The sequence below is a fragment of the Phascolarctos cinereus genome, unplaced genomic scaffold (genome assembly GCF_003287225.1).
Source record: "Phascolarctos cinereus isolate Bilbo 61053 unplaced genomic scaffold, phaCin_HiC Scaffold_5;HRSCAF=322, whole genome shotgun sequence".
Taxonomy (NCBI): Eukaryota; Metazoa; Chordata; class Mammalia; order Diprotodontia; family Phascolarctidae; genus Phascolarctos; species Phascolarctos cinereus.
In genome coordinates this window covers 227,911,544-227,918,503 of record NW_027555958.1, presented here as the reverse complement: position 1 = coordinate 227,918,503, position 6,960 = coordinate 227,911,544, and positions in this window count along the sequence as shown.

Here is a 6,960-nt window from a genome sequence, read left to right as displayed (position 1 = left end):
TATTAAGCTGTCATAGACAAGTTATATACTTGCCTGGTGACTACTGGGGCAGCTGCTGGCACAGTGAAAAGAGTGGTGGGCTTAGAATCAGGAAGAACTGACTGAGTTCAAATCCAGTCTCAGATACCAGTTTCATGACCTTAGGCAAGTCATTTTGCCTGTTTGCCTCAGTTTCCTCAACTGTAAAATGAGGATAATAATAGCAACTACTTTCCAATGTTGTTGTGAGGATCAAATGAGATAATATTTGTAAATAGCACTTAGCACAATGTGTGACACATAGTAGGTACTATATAAATACTTATTCCCTTCTTTCCTTCCTTCCTTCCTTCCTTCCTTCCTTCCTTCCTTCCTTCCTTCCTTAATATGTAGCTATAATTTAAAAAAAACAGTCTCTCTTTTTGCCATTTCAATAAAGGATACATTTCCCAATACATTATTCCCAATTTTACCACTTTCCCTCAGTGCTTCGCAGAGAGTCTGACATAAAGTAGGCACTTAGCTGACTTCAAGTACAGCATCAGTCCTTTAATAAAATCTGCAAAATTTCTGGTGATTTGAGTTCTCCATTATTATATGGAATTTAGATCAAGAAGACTTTATGATGATAACAGCTCACTTTTATATGGCACTTGAAGGTTCAGAGGTGACTTTTCTAACAACAACACTTTGCGGTTCAATGAGCAGGTATATTATACCCATTTTATGGATTCAGACAGGTAGTAGGCAGCATTAGATTTGATCCATTCTGTCTTTTAGTAATTTGGGCAATCCTTACTTTAAAGAAAAACCCCACTATTTGCCTGAAAATCCTCTAGGGAAACAGAATGGAGATGAGGGACTAATTTGCAGGAAAGAAGATGAGAGAGGGGTAACAGCCTCCCACGCAACATTTTTGATTAGGAAACCTGTAGAAGCCTGTAGTGACTCTTTTGGCCACTAGATGGTGCTTGCACATCAGTAAAGTAGGAAAGTTGGCAGGGTTCTATTTGGCTGTTTTAAGGGATGGGTCAAGAACTAGTACTTTAATTTTGGGGAGAAGAGAATCAGGGGGTGGTTTTTTTAAGGCACCGTCAGAGGAGCAGGTGGGTAGGATGTTAAGCTAAATGGGAACTGCCTGGATGACAAGGAAACTGAATGTGGTCCCCTATCCTTACTTAGTCTATGGCAAAGGCATAATGTAGAGACTCCAGGGACATGAAGTATGATGGAGCATGGGGTTGGGGAAAGCTTCCTTTCTATTAACGACAAGGGACATCTTCCTCAGAGATGTGGAGTCTATTCCTCTTACTCCCAATTGGCTTGGCTTCTGGTCCATCTTTTTCCTTCCCAATTGCTTCCCCACTTTGCCCCTCCTATATAGGAATAGAAAGTAGCAGCAAGGTAGCCTTGGAAGAGTGGAAAGAGTCCTGGCTGTAGAATCTGAGGACCTGAGTTCACAATCTGGCTCTGCCACTTAAAATAATCAGCAACTATTTATTCAATACCCACTATGAGGTTCTAAGCTAAGCCCGAAGATACAAGTACAAAGAGTGAAACAATTCCTACTTGGAATGAGCTTACATTCTAATGGGGAAGACAGCATAAATATAAAGTTTATAAATACAACTATATAGAAAATAGTCTGGGAGGAAATGCACTAGTAGTTGGTGAGAGGGTGTCAGGAAAGGCTTTAAGGGAAAAAAAAGGCACTGAAACTGTATCTTAAAAAGAAGAAGGACATTTGATGAGGCAGAGGTAAGGAAGGAGTGCATTACAGGCACAGGAGATGGCCATTATAAAGGTATTTGTTTTTCAGTTGTGTCTGACTCTTTGTTACCCCATTTGGAGTTTTCTTGGCAAAGATACTAGAGTGGTTTGCCATTTCCTTCTCCAGCTCGTTTTACAGGTGAGGAAACTGAGACAAACAGAGGTAAGTGACTTGTCCAGGGTCATACAGCTAGTAAGTGTCTGAGGCCAGATTTGAACTCAGGAAGATGAATCTTCCTGACTCCAGGCCTGACACTCTATCCACTGTGTCACCTAGATGCCCCTAATATAAAGATATGGAAACGGGGAATAGAGTGTCGTATGCAAGGAACAGAGAGAAAGCAGGTTTGACCAGATTGCTGACTGTAGGAGGAGGAGTAATGTTCAACGAACCTGGAAAGATACATGGGGACCAGATTGTACAGGCGTTTAAAATCTAAAGAGAGGAGTTTATATTTTATTCTAGAGACAATAAGAAACCAATGGAATTGGAGCTACATGGTCAGATATAAATATTAAATAATTATGAACCTTGACAAGTTTAAAACATTTAAAAATTTGATTTATGTCTTTTTTTTTTTAAAGACTAGATCTCCCTCTACAGGCAGCTGCCCGTAGCATAAGGCAGAGAGGACCAGGCCTGGAGTCAGGAAGACCTGAGTTCAAAGCTGACCTCAGACACTAGCTGTGTGACCCTGGGCAAGTCACTTAATCCTGCTTATCTCAGTTTCCTCATCTGTAAAATGACCTGGGAAGGACATGGCAAAACCATTTCAGTATCTCTGCCAAGATAATACCAAATGGGGTCATGAAGAATTGGACACGACTGAAACAACTCAACAACAACAATAAACAAGCTCCTCTATCCCCAAGTCTGAAGTACAGAGACTACTCATGGGCAGTCCTACTCTAATCAGCAGAGGAGGCTTGACCTGCTCCATTTCCAATCTGAGCAGCTTCACCCCTCCTTAGGCAGCCTCGTAGCCCCTTGCTCACAGGGGCTTACAACACTGATGCCCAGCTTAGTTGGCATAACTCACAGCAACTCAGAATTTTTGAGCTCAAGAAATCAGCCATGGGGAAGCTAGGTGAGAAAGTGGGTAGAGAGTTGGCCCTGGAGTCAGGAGGACCTGAGTTCAAATCAGGCCTCAGACACTTACTAGCTGTGTAACCCTGGGCAAGTCACCTTACCCTGATTGCCGAAAGAAAGAAAGAAAGAAAGAAAGAAAGAAAGAAGAAAGGAAGGAAGGAAGGAAGGAAGGAAGGAAGGAGGAAGGAAGGAAGGAAGGAAGGAAGGAAGGAAGGAAGGAAGGAAGAGAGAAAGAAATCAGGCAACCTCAGCCTCAGATATGGACCACCATGTCTGGTCTTTGCTAAATTGCTTAACCTCTGCATCTCATTTGCCTCCTCTGTAAAATGAGGGAGTTGGAGAAGATGACCTCTAAGGTCCCTTCCAGGTCTGAATCTATGATCCTGTGACATTTTCTACATGTCATCATTCCTGGATTTAGGGATCGAACTACAGGGCTGACAATGTCAGAGAAGAATGGGATCTTGGAAGTCCCCTGGTCCCCCTCCCTCCTTTTAAAGAAGAAGAAACCGAGGAGAGGGAACGATTTGCCCAAGAACGCCCAGATGGGAATTAGTAAAGCTGGTATTACAACCTAGTTCTCGCAGTAGAAAGAACTCTGTATTTGGATTCAGAGAACCTTGGTCTGAATCCCAATTTTGCTACTTACTACTCATGTGACAGATCATGGGCAAATCATTTCCTTTCTTTGGGACTCCATTTCTTTCTTTATAAAATAAGGATATTGAATTTGATTTTAAATGCTCCTTCCTGCTCCAAATCTTATAACATAAGGCTTTTCTAATAGTCACTCTTGCCCCATCCTCCTTACTATTTCAAATCTGTTATGCACCCCAGATCTTTTGACAGTCCCTTCCCAGCCCTCCCACTGCCTCCCCCTCCCCTAACCATTGGTTTGGAGCTGTCCCCGGTACTTCTGGCCTTGGTTCATTCACAAAGTAATCATTTAATAAGCACTGGCAATATGCTAGGCACTGGGAAGACAAAAACAAAAATGAAAAGACCGGCCCTCACAGAGCTTGCATTCTCCTGGGTGGCAGATGGAATTCTAATTGGTTAAATAAGAAGTTAGGCCAGGTTGATCCGACATATAAACATGTTAATCTTCATTTCAACTGCATATCAATCCATTAATTGGTCAACAAGTAGGAGGTTGGCATTAAATACCCACCCTACTCCAGGCACTGTGTGCTCAGCTCTAGAAATACAGACAGAAACAAAATCTTTCTCCCTTTAAGAAGCTTACATTCTATTTGGGGTAAGCCCTCTTAATGTCACTAAATGGGGGAGGAAACACCATTCAAAGTGCCTTTTTTGTGGCCCCTCCTTCTGCTACACCTACCCAGATGTGATTTTAAATCCTAGAGGGAAAGCTGAGAACAGAAGATTCCCCAATATTGGGTTGTCTGACAAGGAATATCTGTCACCTGCTGTCCATGATTTTTGCCCTGAGGACTCAACTTTCCTCTAAGTTTTTGTGACCTAGATACCAGTGCCAAAAAAAATCCTATTCCCATTCCCCCTATAGAGAGTGGACTCATTCAGGGATATAGGTTTACTAATTACAGGCACACATGAAGGAAGGTTGGCAGAGAGGGAGGGAGCGGGGCAACTCATGAAAATGTTCATTTAAAGTTAATTGCTGCAAACTTTTCCTAATTGAAATCACTCAATCGGTTTTTACTTATGTGCCTATTTGTGAACTCATGTGAACATGTGCATGTGTGGATTTAAAATGGGATATTGAAATGTACAAAGTCCCATCACCACCTAATAGCCTGGACAATTTCAGTTTGATAAACAAAGCTAGCTTTGAGTTGCCAGGGACAAACACACATACACGGATATACATGAGCCAACTCCATGAACTTCTCCTCATCCCCATTCTACCCATGATGCAATTTTGTCAGATAGATCTCCTAATTCTCTTTCTCTTATTAATTTTATTTTTTTTTAACAGATCTCCTAAAAAAAAAAAGCCAAGCCACCCCCACCCCTATATGGTCCTCATCTGCCAGGTGTAGCCAGGGGCAGATTTTTACAGCTGAATTACTTACGCAGAAAAATAAGAGATGCATAATGAGGACATTGAAAAGCACCTATCTTGAGCGCTATGGAAACGGCTGGTATAATAACATCCCCAGAGTGAGTAGTAGCAACAGCAGCAGCAGAAATCAATGAAGGAGTCCTTACTCAGCATGAGGAATTATATATATCTTGGAAATCTTTCATGAACCTAAACATTATTGCTAAGAAAGGAATAAACAGTTGGAACTGCTGAGGCTATTCATACAGGACTCACACACTGTGGAATACACAATTTCTCCTCTCAAGGCTGAAGTGAAATATTCCAGACATAAATTGAGTGAGAGCCGGACAGAGGGGGACAGGCGGAAAGTTAACAGAAGTCACAGGAAACTTTTTTTTTTTAAACTCAAGAAGTGTTCGCGTGGCAGGGGGATGGATGGCAGGCTGAACTTTCCAAGCATTGATTTCATCCAAGGAAGTATTTTATGAACAATTCCGTAAGTCTTATGAGATCATTTTGACTTTATAGCTCATTAGACATAATAGACCACCAAGTCATATCAATCATAGGTCATAGAGAACATATCATGAAGCGCAAGAGAGATATCTGAAGTCAGCTAGTTCAACTCATACCTGAACAGGGATCTCCTCTGCAATATCCCTGGCAAGCCTCCACTTGAAGCCCCCCTGAGATGGGGAGCTCACTATTTTGTGAAGTGCTCCATTCCACTTTTGGACTGTTCTAATTATTACAAAGTTTTGCTTTAAAAATACACATATATACCTCTCTACAATTTTCATCTATTGCTGCTCTCTGGAACCAAGCAAAATTCATCTAATCCCATGTCCACACAAAACCCATTCCAAAACTTAAAGACATTATGCCCACCCCCAAAGTCTTCTATTCTCCTCATTAAATACCCCTAGTTACTTGAATCAATCCTAGGATGCAGAGTTTCAAGTCATATCATCCTCATAGGTTTTCTCAAGAAGCTCTCCACCCTGTCAATGCCCTTTCTAAGAAAGAGGTGGCACCCAGAAAAAATATAATATTGTAGCAGGGCTCTGAACACAGCTGGAGATCCTACAATAACACCCCATTTATTTGAAGAATGGATTTCATATAACCCCAACCATCCAGAGCCAAGGAGCAAGAAATAAATGGAAAAGACATGTCAGCCCCTGAAATGGCCACCACAAAACTAGTTTCCTAAAGTGCTGCCACTTTACTCAGTAAGAAAGTTTTTTAGGATTTCATTCAGAGTTAAGAAACCTTTAATTTACATGTATTTCTAGCAAGCCTGATTTTCCTGTTTCTAGACCTGATCAGATTAGAAACAGAAGCTTAGAAATAAAAATTACAGTGTGTTATGATGGGAAAGAACACTGGATGTGGACTCAAAGACCTGGGTTCAAATCTCACCTTTGTCATTTACTATGGAATATGTGAGGCAAGTAACTTAAACCCTCTTGACCTCATTTTCCTCATTTGTTTGTACTAGATTGCTCTAAGGTCTCTTCCAGCTTTAAATCTACAATCCCATGATTCTGTGGAAGAACTGTAAGAGACAAATAATGAGGGTTATTCTAGCTCACCCTTGACAAGATCTGCAGAAGGTATACTACCCAAGGGCAGAAAAGCAGTCCTGGACTGGAACAGAAGAAGAGGGGGATGAAGTTGGAAGGAGGGCAAACATATAACAAGAAACCAGGCCGAATTGGTACCAGAGTATCTGTGGAGAACTGAGACTCAAGGATCTAAGATGAGTAGGGAAGCCATTTTTTAGAGCAAAGATTCAGAATGATAAATGAAATTTATATTTGATTAAGAAGCAAACTCCAGGGAATTCCAGGGAGCTGACAATTTGTCTTCATCCATCCATTTTCCCAAAGTCTCAGTCCTTTAACATCCCAATATAACAACTTGCCACTGCAGTCAAGGGGTAGTGCCCATCATACCCCCTTGTGGTAGGAGCAATATACGTCCTGCCACATAGGCTAGTCTAGCTTTTCCTAAATCCTTACCCCCATATAAACTGGGCTAATTTTTCTTTAAAAGATATTGAAACTCTCCTTGAGATTTAATTGGCTCA